At 40.1% G+C, this 17,922-nt stretch overlaps 1 pseudogene; it reads right to left on the bottom strand.

Annotated features, from left to right (window-relative positions):
• Positions 1 to 304: 304 nt before the first annotated feature.
• The window catches only part of LOC119513091, a 41,500-nt pseudogene continuing 23,882 nt past the window's right edge, over positions 305 to 17,922 (bottom strand).

Consider the following 17,922-nt stretch of genomic DNA (forward strand, 5'->3'; position numbering starts at 1 on the left):
TGATCTCTGCATTTGAGCAAATGACTCTTCTGACAAAGGCGGGGAGGTCAATTAAACTCGCAACCTTCGACTCGCTCAGAATTTGGGGCTTGAGAAAATTAATTTCAGATGCTGGGTTTGGTTCATCATTGCCGCTGCCACTCAGAATCGGCTCTTCCTTGTCTGTCATTGAGGCCCAGGAGCATGGCTGAGACCCCCTTGGTGCGGCTCCTCTCGTCGAATCAGGTAGCAGAGAAGCTTTGGGCAGGATTTTATTGCATTTGCCAGACACCGATGAGTCGCAGGTGGCGCGGGGTTCTAGGGCTCACACGGAGAGTTGCAGGTCCCGTGATGCTGCCTGCCCTTTCCGCTCCTGTAGGAGAAGGATAATTGCCCCCTTTGTCCTATCAAGGAGGGGCCCTAAAGGGTCCTGACCCGATAGAAAGGTGGTGAAACCTCTTACTCTGGGTGGTCAGGGTAGGCGGGAGAGAAGACACAAGAGAGAAGGAGTGGGGGATTGGGGGTGGGAAGAGTCGTGAAATTTTCTGATCTAAAGCTACCAGAAGTCCGCTTGGCCTTGAGCTGGGCGCTCCATCGCTGGGGAAGTTACCTTAGTCCAGTAGCGCCCAGGTCTCCAGTTTGAGCCAAAGCGGGACATGCCGAACCCCGCGATAGTTTCCAGTGAGCAGGCGGCCTGCGCCTTCTCCAGAGGGGGAGCCCTTGAACTTCGGGTGTGAATGAAGCACCGTAGCCACTGCACAAGAAAAGATAGTGTTTGAAGAATATGGCATAATCTTTCCCAAACTCTAACTTTACGTCAAAAAGAAAAGACATTAAAAACCTTTCAGCAAAAGGAAACTCTTCACCTTGGCCTTTTGCTGTGAGTCCTTAATGTAAACACCCCTCCAGACACTTTTTCAGAAAACCACTCTTACATCTTTATTAAAATTTGCACTCCGTGACATGTTGAGCAGTAAAATTTGGAAAAAAACAGAAAAAGAAAAAGAAAAGGAGTTTCAGAAGTTGTAAAAGGTAAAATAAAGTCGCCCTTCAGATAATATTGCATGACAGTTGGGGAAAAATAGAAGGATGGTGGGAACTGCATGGACTGTTCCTGGGTCCTCCACCAGGTGGTGGTGGTGATACCACTGGTTTATACGGGGCCTCATGTCTGTCTTCAAATGAATTCAACAGAGACCACCTAGGAGGGGCCTGGCCTCGCCTGTGTTGGATGTTTGATATTTTGAAACAGACAAATGCCCTAAGTTATTTGTGTTTGCTATGGTACCAGCTAAAACATACAGCTGTGATTAAAGATTGGACTTAAATTGAGTCAGACAGAACAAGTCAAGCAGGGTTGAGAGTTTATCCAAAGAGGATAGTAACAGGAAGGATGATGGTGGTGATGGTAAATGTACTAACTAGGCAGGGGTTAGGAATAAGTTAGGGGTGTTGTTTTATTGATCAACTGAAACATTCAAAACAGTGCTCTACTCTTTGGGAGATGCAGTTCTTGGATCTGATCATAAAGTGTTGATATAGAGAGTGGTGTGTGAAGCTGACAGGGAAATCACTGTGACATTGAGATTTAGCATTCATAACTCAGAGATGCCTACAAGGCATTTGGCTGGTAAATTAGGAGTTATGAGTTGGAAATGCAGGTTTGTAGTTGAGAAACGTATGTGGGGATAAATGTAGGTCTAGCTTGATGGAGAAGGTATGATGGCGAGAGATGGTTTATGTCTTGGATGTTGAGCAGGGGCTAGATAGAGCCAAAGCTATGCAAGGTCAAAATGATGGTTGAGTTCCTTATCAAGATCATGTTTATGACTCAGCCAGGCTTCTCAGCAAGAGAGGCATCATTGCATATACTCAATTCCTGTCTTTCAAAAAGTCATAATGGGGCGGGGCAAGATGGCAGACTGGTGAGCTGTAAGTTTTAGTTACTCCTCCAGGAAAGTAGGTAAAAAGCCAGGAACTGCGTGGACTGGACACCACAGAGCAATCTGACTTTGGGCATACTTCATACAACACTCATGAAAACGTGGAACTGCTGAGATCAGCGAAATCTGTAAGTTTTTGCGGCCAGGGGACCCGCGCCCCTCCCTGCCAGGCTCAGTCCCGTGGGAGGAGGGGCTGTCAGCTCCGGGAAGGAGAAGGGAGAAGTGCAGTGGCTGCTCTTATCGGAAACTCATTCTACTGATTCAAACTCCAACCATAGATAGACTGAGACCAGACACCAGAGAATCTGAGAGCAGCCAGCCCAGCAGAGAGGAGACAGGCATAGAAAAAAAACAACACGAAAAACTCCAAAATAAAAGCGGAAGTTTTTTGGAGTTCTGGTGAACATAGAAGGGGGAAGCGCAGAGCTCAAGCCCCAGCTCAGGCCCTGAGGCGCATATGCAAATCCCGAAGAAAAGCTGATCTCTCTGCCCTATGGACCTTTCCTTAATGACCCTGGTTGCTTCGTCTATTAGCATTTCAATAACCCATTAGATCTCTGAGGAGGGCCGTTTTTTTTTTTTTTTTTTTTTTTAAATCCTTTTTTCTTTTTCTAAAACAATTACTCTAAGAAGCCCAATACAGAAAGCTTCAAAGAATTGCAATTTGGGCACGTCAAGTCAAGAGCAGAACTAAGAGAGCTCTGAGACAAAAGGCAATAATCCAGTGGCTGAGAAAATTCAATAAACAACAAAACTTCCCAAGAAAAGGGGGGTGTCCGCTCACAGCCACCATCCTGGTGGACAGGAAACACTCCTGCCCATCGCCAGCCCCATAGCCCAGAGCTGCCCCAGACAACCCAGTGTGACGGAAGTGCTGCAAATAACAGGCACACACCACAAAACTGGGCGTGGACATTAGCCTTCCCTGCAACCTCAGCTGAATGTCCCAGAACTGGGAAGGTGGAGCAGTGTGAATTAACAAAGCCCCATTCAGCCATCATTTCAGCAGACTGAGAGCCTCCCTACACAGCCCAGCAGCCCAGAACTGCCCTGGGGGGACGGCACTCACCTGTGACATAGCACAGTCATCCCTTAACAGAGGACCCGGGGTGCACAGCCTGGAAGAGGGGCCCACTTGCAAGTCTCAGGAGCCATACGCCAATACCAAAGACTTGTGGGTCAGTGGCAGAGACAAACTGTGGCAGGACTGAACTGAAGGATTAGACTATTGCAGCACCTTTAAAACTCTAGGATCATCAGGGAGATTTGATTGTTAGGGCCACCCCCCCTCCCCGACTGCCCAGAAACACGACCCACATACAGGGCAGGCAACACCAACTACACACGCAAGCTTGGTACACCAATTGGGCCCCACAAGACTCACTCCCCCACTCACCAAAAAAGCTGAGCAGGGGAGAACTGGCTTGTGGAGAACAGGTGGCTCGTGGATGCCACCTGCTGGTTAGTTAGAGAAAGTCTACTCCACAAAGCTGTAGATCTGATAAATTAGAGATAAGGACTTCAGTAGGTCTACAAACCCTAAAAGAACCCTATCAAGTTCAGCAAATGCCACGAGGCCAAAAACAACAGAAAATTATAAAGCATATGAAAAAACCAGACGATATGGATAACCCAAGCCCAAGCACCCAAATCAAAAGACCAGAAGACACACAGCACCTAGAGCAGCTACTCAAAGAACTAAAGATGAACAATGAGACCATAGTACGGGATATGAAGGAAATCAAGAAGACCCTAGAAGAGCATAAAGAAGACATTGCAAGACTAAATAAAAAAATGGATGATCTTATGGAAATTAAAGAAACTGTTGACCAAATTAAAAAGATTCTGGACACTCATAGTACAACACTAGAGGAAGTTGAACAACGAATCAGTGACCTGGAAGATGACAGAATGGAAAATGAAAGCATAAAAGAAAGAATGGGGAAAAAAATTGAAAAAATCGAAATGGACCTCAGGGATATGATAGATAATATGAAACGTCCAAATATAAGACTCATTGGTGTCCCAGAAGGGGAAGAAAAGGGTAAAGGTCTAGGAAGAGTATTCAAAGAAATTGTTGGGGAAAACTTCCCAAATCTTCTAAACAACATAAATACACAAATCATAAATGCTCAGCGAACTCCAAATAGAATAAATCCAAATAAACCCACTCCGAGACATATACTGATCACACTGTCAAACATAGAAGAGAAGGAGCAAGTTCTGAAAGCAGCAAGAGAAAAGCAATTCACCACATACAAAGGAAACAGCATAAGACTAAGTAGTGACTACTCAGCAGCCACCATGGAGGCGAGAAGGCAGTGGCACGATATATTTAAAATTCTGAGTGAGAGGAATTTCCAGCCAAGAATACTCTATCCAGCAAAGCTCTCCTTCAAATTTGAGGGAGAGCTTAAATTTTTCACAGACAAAGAAATGCTGAGAGAATTTGCTAACAAGAGACCTGCCCTACTGGAGATACTAAAGGGAGCCCTACAGACAGAGAAACAAAGACAGGACAGAGAGACTTGGAGAAAGGTTCAGTACTAAAGAGATTCGGTATGGGTACAATAAAGGATATTAATAGAGAGAGGGAAAAACATGGCAAACATAAACCAAAGGATAAGATGGCCGATTCAAGAAATGCCTTCACGGTTTTAACGTTGAATGTAAATGGATTAAACTCCCCAATTAAAAGATATAGATTCGCAGAATGGATCAAAAAAAATGAACCATCAATATGTTGCATACAAGAGACTCATCTTAGACACAGGGACACAAAGAAACTGAAAGTGAAAGGATGGAAAAAAATATTTCATGCAAGCTACAGCCAAAAGAAAGCAGGTGTAGCAATATTAATCTCAGATAAAATAGACTTCAAATGCAGGGATGTTTTGAGAGACAAAGAAGGCCACTACATACTAATAAAAGGGGCAATTCAGCAAGAAGAAATAACAATCGTAAATGTCTATGCACCCAATCAAGGTGCCACAAAATACATGAGAGAAACACTGGCAAAACTAAAGGAAGCAATTGATGTTTCCACAATAATTGTGGGAGACTTCAACACATCACTCTCTCCTATAGATAGATCAACCAGACAGAAGACCAATAAGGAAATTGAAAACCTAAACATTCTGATAAATGAATTAGATTTAACAGACATCTACAGGACATTACATCCCAAATCACCAGGATACACATACTTTTCTAGTGCTCACGGAACTTTCTCCAGAATAGATCATATGCTGGGACACAAAACAAGCCTAAATAAATTTAAAAAGATTGAAATTATTCAAAGCACATTCTCTGACCACAATGGAATACAATTAGAAGTCAATAACCATCAGAGACTTAGAAAATTCACAAATACCTGGAGGTTAAACAACACACTCCTAAACAATCAGTGGGTTAAAGAAGAAATAGCAAGAGAAATTGCTAAATATATAGAGACGAATGAAAATGAGAACACAACATACCAAAACCTATGGGATGCAGCAAAAGCAGTGCTAAGGGGGAAATTTATAGCACTAAACGCATATATTAAAAAGGAAGAAAGAGCCAAAATCAAAGAACTAATGGATCAACTGAAGAAGCTAGAAAATGAACAGCAAACCAATCCCAAACCAAGTAGAAGAAAAGAAATAACAAGGATTAAAGCAGAAATAAATGACATAGAGAACAAAAAAACAATAGAGAGGATAAATATCACCAAAAGTTGGTTCTTTGAGAAGATCAACAAGATTGACAAGCCCCTAGCTAGACTGACAAAAACAAAAAGAGAGAAGACCCATATAAACAAAATAATGAATGAAAAAGGTGACATAACTGCAGATCCTGAAGAAATTAAAAAAATTATAAGAGGATATTATGAACAACTGTATGGCAACAAACTGGATAACATAGAAGAAATGGACAATTTCCTGGAAACATATGAACAACCTAGACTGACCAGAGAAGAAATAGAAGACCTCAACCAACCCATCACAAGCAAAGAGATCCAATCAGTCATCAAAAATCTTCCCACAAATAAATGCCCAGGGCCAGATGGCTTCACAGGGGAATTCTACCAAACTTTCCATAAAGAACTGACACCAATCTTACTCAAACTCTTTCAAAACATTGAAGAAAATGGAACACTACCTAACTCATTTTATGAAGCTAACATCAATCTAATACCAAAACCAGGCAAAGATTCTACAAAAAAGGAAAACTACCGGCCAATCTCCCTAATGAATATAGATGCAAAAATCCTCAACAAAATACTTGCAAATCGAATCCAAAGACACATTAAAAAAATCATACACCATGACCAAGTGGGGTTCATTCCAGGCATGCAAGGATGGTTCAACATAAGAAAAACAATCAATGTATTACAACACATTAAAAACTCGAAAGGGAAAAATCAATTGATCATCTCAATAGATGCTGAAAAAGCATTTGACAAAATCCAACATCCCTTTTTGATAAAAACACTTCAAAAGGTAGGAATTGAAGGAAACTTCCTCAACATGATAAAGAGCATATATGAAAAACCCACAGCCAGCATAGTACTCAATGGTGAGAGACTGAAAGCCTTCCCTCTAAGATCAGGAACAAGACAAGGATGCCCGCTGTCACCACTGTTATTCAACATTGTGCTGGAAGTGCTAGCCAGGGCAATCCGGCAAGACAAAGAAATAAAAGGCATCCAAATTGGAAAAGAAGAAGTAAAACTGTCATTGTTTGCAGATGATATGATCTTATATCTAGAAAACCCTGAGAAATCAACGATACACCTACTAGAGCTAATAAACAAATTTAGCAAAGTAGCGGGATACAAGATTAATGCACATAAGTCAGTAATGTTTCTATATGCTAGAAATGAACAAACGGAAGTGACACTCAAGAAAAAGATACCATTTTCAATAGCAACTAAAAAAATCAAGTACCTAGGAATAAACTTAACCAAAGATGTAAAAGACCTATACAAAGAAAACTACATAACTCTACTAAAAGAAATAGAAGGGGACCTTAAAAGATGGAAAAATATTCCATGTTCATGGATAGGAAGGCTAAATGTCATTAAGATGTCAATTCTACCCAAACTCATCTACAGATTCAATGCAATCCCAATCAAAATCCCAACAACCTACTTTGCAGACTTGGAAAAGCTAGTTATCAAATTTATTTGGAAAGGGAAGATGCCTCGAATTGCTAAAGACACTCTAAAAAAGAAAAACGAAGTGGGAGGACTTACACTCCCTGACTTTGAAGCTTATTATAAAGCCACAGTTGCCAAAACAGCATGGTACTGGCACAAAGATAGACATATAGATCAATGGAATCGAATTGAGAATTCAGAGATAGACCCTCAGATCTATGGCCGACTGATCTTTGATAAGGCCCCCAAAGTCACCGAACTGAGCCATAATGGTCTTTTCAACAAATGGGGCTGGGAGAGTTGGATATCCATATCCAAAAGAATGAAAGAGGACCCCTACCTCACCCCCTACACAAAAATTAACTCAAAATGGACCAAAGATCTCAATATAAAAGAAAGTACCATAAAACTCCTAGAAGATAATGTAGGAAAACATCTTCAAGACCTTGTATTAGGAGGCCACTTCCTAGACTTTACACCCAAAGCACAAGCAACAAAAGAGAAAATAGATAAATGGGAACTCCTCAAGCTTAGAAGTTTCTGCACCTCAAAGGAATTTCTCAAAAAGGTAAAGAGGCAGCCAACTCAATGGGAAAAAATTTTTGGAAACCATGTATCTGACAAAAGACTGATATCTTGCATATACAAAGAAATCCTACAACTCAATGACAATAGTACAGACGGCCCAATTATAAAATGGGAAAAGATATGAAAAGACAGTTCTCTGAAGAGGAAATACAAATGGCCAAGAAACACATGAAAAAATGTTCAGCTTCACTAGCTATTAGAGAGATGCAAATTAAGACCACAATGAGATACCATCTAACACCGGTTAGAATGGCTGCCATTAAACAAACAGGAAACTACAAATGCTGGAGGGGATGTGGAGAAATTGGAACACTTATTCATTGTTGGTGGGACTGTATAATGGTTCAGCCACTCTGGAAGTCAGTCTGGCAGTTCCTTAGAAAACTAGATATAGAGCTACCATTCGATCCAGCGATTGCACTTCTCGGTATATACCCGGAAGATCGGAAAGCAGTGACACGAACTGATATCTGCACGCCAATGTTCATAGCAGCATTATTCACAATTGCCAAGAGATGGAAACAACCCAAATGTCCTTCAACAGATGAGTGGATAAATAAAATGTGGTATATACACACGATGGAATACTACGCGGCAGTAAGAAGGAACGATCTGGTGAAACATATGACAACATGGATGAACCTTGAAGACATAATGCTGAGCGAAATAAGCCAGGCACAAAAAGAGAAATATTATATGCTACCACTAATGTGAACTTTGAAAAATGTAAAACAAATGGTTTATAATGTAGAATGTAGGGGAACTAGCAGTAGAGAGCAATTAAGGAAGGGGGAACAATAATCCAAGAAGAACAGATAAGCTATTTAACGTTCTGGGGATGCCCAGAAATGACTGTGGTCTGTTAATTTCTGATGGATGTAGTAGGAACAAGTTCACTGAAATGTTGCTATATTATGTAACTTTCTTGGGATAAAGTAGGAACATGTTGGAAGTTAAGCAGTTATCTTAGGTTAGTTGTCTTTTTCTTACTCCCTTGTTATGGTCTCTTTGAAATGTTCTTTTATTGTATGTTTGTTTTCTTTTTAACTTTTTTTTTCATACAGTTGATTTAAAAAAGAAGGGAAAGTTAAAAAAAAAAAAAGAAAAGAAAAAAGACAAACAAGGAAAAAAAAAAAAAAGATGTAGTGCCCCCTTGAGGAGCCTGTGGAGAATGCAGGGGTATTCGCCTACCCCACCTCCATGGTTGCTAACAAGACCACAGACATAGGGGACTGGTGGTTTGATGGGTTGAGCCCTCTACCATAAGTTTTACCCTTGGGAAGACGGTTGCTGCAAAGGAGAGGCTAGGCCTCCCTATATTTGTGCCTAAGAGTCTCCTCCTGAATGCCTCTTTGTTGCTCAGATGTGGCCCTCTCTCTCTGGCTAAGCCAACTTGAAAGGTGAAATCACTGCCCTCCCCTCTACGTGGGACCAGACACCCAGGGGAGTGAATCTCCCTGGCAACGTGGAATATGACTCCCGGGGAGGAATGTAGACCTGGCATCGTGGGATGGAGAACATCTTCTTGACCAAACGGGGGATGTGAAAGGAAATGAAATAAGCTTCAGTGGCAGAGAGATTCCAAAACGAGCCGAGAGATCACTCTGGTGGGCACTCTTACGCACACTTTAGACAACCCTTTTTAGGTTCTAAAGAATTGGGGTAGCTGGTGGTGGATACCTGAAACTATTAAACTACAACCCAGAACCCATGAATCTCGAAGACAGTTGCATAAAAATGTAGCTTATGAGGGGTGACAATGGGATTGGGAATGCCATAAGGACCAAACTCCACTTTGTCTAGTTTATCGATGGATGTGTAGAAAAGTAGGGGAAGGAAACAAACAGAGAAAGGTACCCAGTGTTCTTTTTTACTTCAATTGCTCTTTTTCACTCTAATTATTATTCTTGTTATTTTTGTGTGTGGGCTAATGAAGGTGTCAGGGATTGATTTAGGTGATGAATGTACAACTATGTAATGGTACTGTAAACAATCGAAAGTACAATTTGTTTTGTATGACTGCGTGGTATGTGAATATATCTCAATAAAATGATGATTAAAAAAAAAAAAAAAAAGCATGCACTTGATTGCAAAAACCTTGTGGCTGATCCCTCCCCCTTTATCCAGTCTATGGTTAGATGAGTAATATAATAAAGACAAGCATGTAGAACATAGGGTACCTACAGATAGACTGAAGCTGGAGAAGGGGGAGCGATTACCTAATATGTATAGAATTGTTACCGAGGTCGAACTTAAATGGTTGGGAATGGATAGACGTGATGTAGCTCCTTCTTGGGATTATAAGAAATAGTAATGGATTGTAGGTGAATTTGATTGAAAGTTGTTGTTCAAAGTCATGTATGTAAATAAGTTCTTGCATGAACCACTACAAAATAATAGAGGGATATATGGGAAAAACATAGCTATTGAAAACTTCGGACTATAGATAACAGTAATATTTTAATATTCTTTCATCAACAGTAAAAAATGTATTATACAAATACTGTGGGTCAGCAATAGAGGGGTGATAAGGGGTAGAGGAGGATTTGGGTTTTATTATTTTATTCTTATTTCTGTTTAGGAGTAATGAAAATGTTCTACAATCAATCATGGGGATGTATGTACAACTATGTGATGATACTGTGAGCCAGTGATTGCATACTTTGAATGGGTTGAGTGGTGTGTGAATATATCTCAATAAAATTGGAAAGTTATATGTATATACCTGCCAAGAATTAAAAACACTTTAAAAAAAAAAAAAAAAAGTCATAATGGTTCCAAGGAAGATTGGCTTTGACTTTGGTGAGCTAAAAGTTATTTCTGCCTCCAGTAATACCTACTACCTGCTCTGATTTCAACAGACCTTGCAGACCTACCACAGAATATGGATTCAGATACACTGCAAGGCTTCCAGAATGAACTCACCTGTTACATGTGCATGAAGTATTTCATAGCGACAGCTCTTGTAGACCCTATCTCTGCCTCTGCCAGGAGGACACCCAGGCTCCAATCTACTGTCCTGAGTGCAGGGAAACATCAAAGAAGCCAGACTTCAAAATCCATATCATCCTGAAGAAGCTGGCCCTCCTTGCCAGAAAGACCAGACCTTGCCACGAGGAGAGCTCTGAGGCACAGACCTGTAGGACACATAAGTAGGCAATGGAGTCTTCTGTGAGGTTAACAAGAACCTGCTTTGTGGGCTCTGCTCTGAGTCCCCCAAGCATGCGGGTCACACTCACAGACCACTGGAATGGGCTGCTGAGGAATACAGGGAGAAACTTCTAAAGAGAAAGGGCTCATTATGGAAAAAGACTCATGTAGCACACAAAAAAACTAAAGAAAAAAGCTAGCATAATCCAGGCATTTGAGGATTATTTAGCTTTAAAGAGGATGAGGATCAAAGATCAATATCAGGAGATGAGTTTATTTCTCCTTGAGGGGGAGCAACTCCATGTGGAGAGAGTTTTCAGGGAAGCAGAGGCACTTTTCCAACAACTCAAGGATAGTGAAGTAAAAATGACCAAACACATAGAAAGCCTGAGAGAAATATACAGAGAGATGTCTGAGAACTGCCACAAGCTTGACACAGAGCTGCTCCAGGACTTGGGAAGCCTACTGGAAAAGGCTGAGCTGGTGCAGATGCAGGAGTTGCAGCTGGTGTATACTGAGATGCCTTCACATTGCATCCTTGGGATCCTCAACATGTTGAAAAACTTCAAAGTGGATACAACTCCGGAGCAGGAAATGGCCAGTGATTAAATGAGCCTTTCTGATGTCCTTTGAAGTGTGATGTTTGGAGATGTCCAGCATGGTTGTCTCAGGAGCCCCAGAATGCAGAAAGTTTTGCAGCATGGTATATTAAGGCTTTATCTCTGGCAGGCGTTACTGGGAGTAGCTACAGTGCACTCCTTAGGTTGAGTGTTTGGAGTCTGTAAAGATTCCTAGATCAGAGAAACCATTCCCTCCTTATTATAAGAAAGCATTCCTTCTATTTTCTTTGAAGATGGACCATCATTATAGTCTCTCACCTAATTCCCCACAGTTAATTCAGTATGTAAAATGGCCTCTGGGCTTGGTTGGGGTATTTCTGGATTATGAGAATGGAACCCTGAGCTTCTATGATGTTGACAAGGTTCCTTCATGTACAGTTTCCTTTCTTCTTCCTCTTCTCCTATAAAGCCTTTTTCTGGCCTTGGTTTCCCATGAAAAGTTAGTTTTTATGACCATATATTTGGTGAATTCCCGCATCTGAGAATCTATTTCCTGTGACCATCTCATATGAGGCATTATCTTATATCTGAATGTATGGAATGTGTTTGAATGTATTTAAGTACATTGAAACAAAATGAAACATAATTACTGTATGTTTATTAAATCTGAAAACCATACTGAATGTAAACATTTGTTTATTAAATATCCCTTTTTTAATGTTAAAAAAAAAGTCATAATGACTCTAGTCTCAACATGTGGGGGATCGCTCCAGAGTCCTTTCTTCAGTTTTATTTCCCCAGAGGAATCTGAGGAAGGAACTCTCTCTGTATTTCAATTTCTTCAAAGGACCAACATGTTAATATTTCTTTAAAGCCATCAATAGTTCTTTAAACACTCTCCTCATATAACTGATGCATCAAAGCTATGCCTTATATGCATCTCAGAGTCACAAATGCAAAAACTCAATGCACCAGTGAGTCCAATTTAGGAAACAAGATTCTCTGTAACAATTAAACATTGATTGCAAACTTAATCTTAATGGATTTGTATATAATTATGATATGTTACATATCCACCCAAATGCTTTGAATACCGTAAAAAGCAGAGGCACAATATTGTTATCATGATGACAAGACTGATTTGTTAATTAGGTTCAAAAAATAGCTACAGAGATCTACTTCTAATTGACCAGAATTTGTTTCTCTGTTATCTCTATTTTGATTCTGGCCTTTTTCTTCTAATTCTGCTTCTGCTTCTTATTTCTTGCCTGGATTAGAATTTTACTTGCCAAACCTGGCAAGTTAGGGCACTTTCTCAGACCCACTAAGTAACACTTTGAGGTTGACAGTTGAAGATTTTGCGTCATAAACAAGGGAACTGGATGAATTTCTGATGTTCTCCTATAGGGGTTTTTCACGCAGTAGGAAAGAGCCTTTTTGCAGAGGTGTAGTTTGCACTGACAAAATAGGTATTTTACTAGGTTGAGTTGAGTGTCATCACTTTATACTGTTGCCTGATGGAAGTCTCCTTCTCAAGGCTTTGCTTTCAGGTCTGAGTTCTAGATGACACTTTGTAAGCCTACTCTGGAAGATTTTTCCATCCTTATAGCAAATCCTTGTAGTGATTTTTTCTGAAGCCAATCCTTGTACAAATCAGCCAGTAGTTTTTTTGGTTCAGTGATAGAATTGTTGGTTCAGTGATAGAATTGCCACTTCTGTGGTAGAATTGTCGCCTCCCTATGGGAAGATTCCCCACTAATGCAAGTAATCCCTTGTGGGGTGTTGTATTTCCCTAATGATTTAATGCCTCCCCTTCTTTTTAGTGGATTAGCAAGTACACAGCTGAGATAGTTTTCTGGTTCTCACTGCCAGGAGCAGAAACCAAGGAAAAAGCAAACTAAAACCCACAGAAATCATTAGAGGACCATTGTTTATCTTCTCTTTTGTCTATTTCTACTTTGTAAACTCTTGCTTTTATATTTAATTTCTGCTACTATCTGATTTTGTTTTTGTCATTCTTCTTGTAACCTTTTGACTGGGAGGCTTAGCTCAATAATGTTAGCCCTAATTTTCTAATATTCTCATTGAAAGCTGTATATTGTCCTCTAAGTACTGGTTTAGCAGCACCTTCTGCAGTAAACACAGTATTTCCATTTTGATACAGTTCAGAATATTTCCTAATTTCTATTTTCATCTCTTCTTTGATATAAAGATTCATAGAAGTGTTTCTGAAAGTCCAAATACATGGGATTTCCTTCTTATATTTTTGCAACTGAATTGTAGATGCTAGTTGATTCTCTTCGAATGTTATTTGTGTGCATCTGTATGGCCCTTCAGTGAATATGTTCTCTTCCAGGCTATCTCTGATATTGCCTCTGACAGGCATTTGGATGGGGGTTGTTCCAGTTTGCTAATGCTGCCATTATGCAAAATACCAGAAATGGATTGACTTTTATAAAGAGGGTTTATTTGGTTACAAAGTTACAGTCTGAAGGCCATGAAAATGTCCAAATGAAGGCATCAACACAAGTATACCCTCACTGAAGGAAGGCCAGTGGCATCTGGAAAACCTCTATTAGCTGGGAAGGCACGTGGCTAGCATCTGCTGATCCCAGGTTGTATTCCAGCCCCACTCTCAGCTCCTGCGTGTTCTTCAAAGTGTCTCTCTTGGCTGCAGCAGCTACTTCTGTCTGTGAACTCTTTTATAGGACTCCAGTGATTCAATTAAGACTCACCCCAAATGGGTGGGGTAACATCTCCATGGAAATTATCCAAAGATCTTGCCAAAAGTTGATTGAGTCACTTCTCCATGGAAACAATCAAAGGATTCCAACCTAATCAACACTGATACATCTGCCCCCACAAGATTGCATCAAAGAACATGACATTTTGGGGGACATAATACATCCAAACCAACACCGGGGTCATTACCAGATTGGGAACACCACACCAATCTGATGTCTTAAGGTTTCCCAACCTACCCAGGCTATGTGTACTTGAAGAGCAAATCCACTAGAGGTCAAGTCTGTGGCACAATTTCTCATGAACTTTTAAAGCTTCCCCTTTTCTTATTCTTTTTGTAAAGCCAAGGCTGCCTTGTCCAAAGAATCACAGTTTCTTACAAAGCTAAACATAGGCTTACCATGTGATCCAGCAATTGCATTCTTGGGTATTTAGTCAAATAAATTGTCAACTTGTGTTCATACAGAAACCAAGACTTAAATGTTTATAGCAGCTTTGTGCATAATTGGCAAAGAGTGGAAACAATCAAGATAGTTTTTCAATAGGTAGATGGATAAATAAACTATGGAAAATCCATACAATGCAATATTGTTAAGTGATAAAAAGAAATGTATATGCTAGGCAAATAAGGCAGTCTGAAAAAGCTATATACTGTGGATTCCAACTATATGACATTCTGGAAAGGGCAAAACTGTAGGGACAATAAAAAGATCCGTGGTTGTGAAGGGTGCAAAGGGGATGGGGAGGGATGAATAGGTACAACACAAGATATTTTGAGGCAGAAAAATTACTCTGAGTGATACTGTAATGGCGAAAAAGTGGCATTGTGCACTTGTCAAAACCTACAGAATTGTACAACACAGAGTGAATCTTAATATAAACTATGAACTTTAGTTAATAATAATGTATCAACATTGGTTCACCAATTGTATCAAATGTACCACAGTAATGCAACATCGATATAATAGGGAAATCAGTGTGTGTGTGTGCAGGGTGAATCTGAAAATCTGTTCCAGTTTGCTAATGCTGCCTTTGTTCCAGTTTACTAGTGGTGTTGTTATGCAAAATACCAGAAATGGATTGGCTTTTATAAAGGGGGTTTATTTGGTTACACAGTTACAGTCTTAAGGCCATAAAGTGTCCAAGGTAAGACATCAATAACCAGGTACCTTCACTGGAGGATGGCTGACGGCGTCCAGAAAACCTCTGTTAGCTGGGAAGGCACGTGGCTGGCATCTGCTTGCTCCTAGGTTGTGTTTCAAAATGGCATTCTCTAAAATGCCAGTGTCAGCTTCCAACGGCCGTCTTCAAAATTTGATTCTCAGCTGCAGCTCTGAAATCCTTCTATTTGTGAGCTTTTATAAGACTCCAGTGAACTAATCAAGGCCCATGCTGAATGAGTGGGGCCACACCTCCATGGAAATAATCTAATCACAGTTATTGCCCACAGTTAGGTGGCTCACATCTCCATGGAAACAACTAATCCAAAGATTCCAACCTAATCAACACTAATATGTCTGCCCGCACAAGATTGCATCAAAGAATATGGCTTTTTCTGGGGGACATAATATATACAAACTGGCACAGCCATTATGCAAAATACCAGAAATGGATTGGCTTAGTAAAGTGGGTTTTATTTGGTTACAGAGTCACAGTCCTAAGGCTATAAAACTGTCCAAACGAAGGCATCAACAATAGGGTACCTTCACTGAAGAAAGGTCAATGGCATCCAGAACACCTCTGTCGGCTGGGAAGTCACATGGCTGGCATCTTCTTCCTTTGCTCCCAGGTTGTGTTTCAAAATGGCATTCTCCAAATGGTTACTCTTGGGGCATTCTGTCCTCTCTTAGCTTCTCCAGAGCAAACTCTGGGCTAGCATCTCCAAAGTGTCAGCAGAAGGCTGCTTTCAACGGCCATCTCCAAAATATCTCTCTCAGCTGCAGCAGTCTGGGCCTGCGATGGCTCTTTTTAAAGGACTCCAGTAAGCTAATCAAGACCCATGCTAAACGGGCAAGGCCACACCTCCATGGAAAAAACCTAATCAAAAGTAACACTTACAGTTGGGTGAATCACATCTCCATGGAAATGACCTAATCCAAATATCCCACAAGATTGGATTAAAAGATCCTGGCTTTGTGGGGGATATAATATATCCAAACTGACATACTCTTTGTACTTTCTGCAGAAATTTTTTGTAAATTTAAAAGTGTTGTAAAAAGTATAGCCTGTTTTTTAAAATTATCCTAGATATAATCAGTTTTTCTTACATATGCTAAAAATATAATGTTTTTCTCCACTTTTGCACTTTTCTTGTAACTATGTACTTATTTTTCATTTTTATATAGTCAATAGTTTGCTTAAAAATCTCATCCACAATTAGTTCATGAAAATGTGTCAAAGGTCATTGCAAAGTGACCCCAAGAGAAGAAGCTTATATATAAGCCAATTTAAATACTTCTGTCATGATAGAGATGATGAAAATAGTCATTGATAGTAATTGTTAAATTGAATGAATAAAAAGAATGTCTTGGTAAAGACAGATTTTTTGTGAAAATAGATCAAGGTTATTTGGCTCCATCTAAAACTGATAATCACCTGGCCAGTGTTCTAATAATGATTGTTAAAAGTTTCTATAGGAACTTTTCAGGAATGCTAGTTTACCCAGGGGAGGTTGTGACAGCATCAGATCACAAAAGTTCTTTCCAAGCTCAGGTCTTATACAATTTCCTATCTCAAAATTATCCATTAATTACTTCTGATACTTAAATGTTTCAATTCATATTTACTTTGCTTAGAATTTATTAATGTTTTACTGCAAATGGCCACAAACCAAATGGAGGTTTTCAAAACCAGAAAGGAAATATATTGGTTGTCAGAAAAAAAAATGTCCAAAACTTGAAAAGAACAAGAGAGATCCCTGGGTTTCCTTTCCAGGGAGTGCTGGACATTGTTTAGTGCAGGGATTGGCAAACTTTTTCTGTAAAGGACTATGTGCTGGTTTGGATCTATTATGTACCCCAGAAAAGCCCATGTTCTTTTAATCTAATTTTGTAGGGGCAGACCTTGTGGGTTTGACCTTTTGATTAGGTTGTTTCCATGGAGATGGGACCCTGCCCATTCAAGGTGGGTCTTAATCCCCTGGCTGGAGTCCTCTGTGAGAGGATAAAAGGCAGAGATATTTTTGGAGAGAGTTGAGAGAAGTTAAGAAAGAAAACACCCCAGGAGAAGGAAGAAGAACCCACAGAAACTGAGATCAGAACCCAGGAGAAGAAGGGCAAGCAGACATTACCATGTGCCTTACCATGTGACAGAGGAACCCCAGATGCCATTGGCCTTTCCTCAGAGAAGGTATCTACCTCTTGATGCCTTAATTTGGACATTTTCATGGCCCTAGAACAGTAAATTTGCAACCTAATAAATCCCCATTGGAAAAATCAACCCATTTCTGGTATATTGCATTCTGACAGCTTTAGCAAACCAAAACAGGCTAGATAGTAAATATTTTAGGCTTTGTGGGATAAGAAGTAAAATCAAGGATATTATGTAGTTAGTCATATAACAAGAAAACAAATTTCCACAACATTTATATTGATGAAATACAAAATACATATTACTAATTTTGTAAACTCCTCAGGCAGTAATATCTTTTACATTAAGAACTGGAAACAGCTCTACTTACCTTGGCTCCCTAGGGTCTACCCTTCTTTCCTTCTGCAGACCATTTCCTCCCCACTTTCATCAAAAGAGATGCTCACAACGAAAGACCCAGCCCTCTCCCAGGGCACTTTGTGCACTTGTGAGGTTGGCCAGTCCACAG

This window comes from Choloepus didactylus, chromosome 2, assembly GCF_015220235.1.
Source record: "Choloepus didactylus isolate mChoDid1 chromosome 2, mChoDid1.pri, whole genome shotgun sequence".
In the NCBI taxonomy this organism is placed as follows: domain Eukaryota; kingdom Metazoa; phylum Chordata; class Mammalia; order Pilosa; family Megalonychidae; genus Choloepus; species Choloepus didactylus.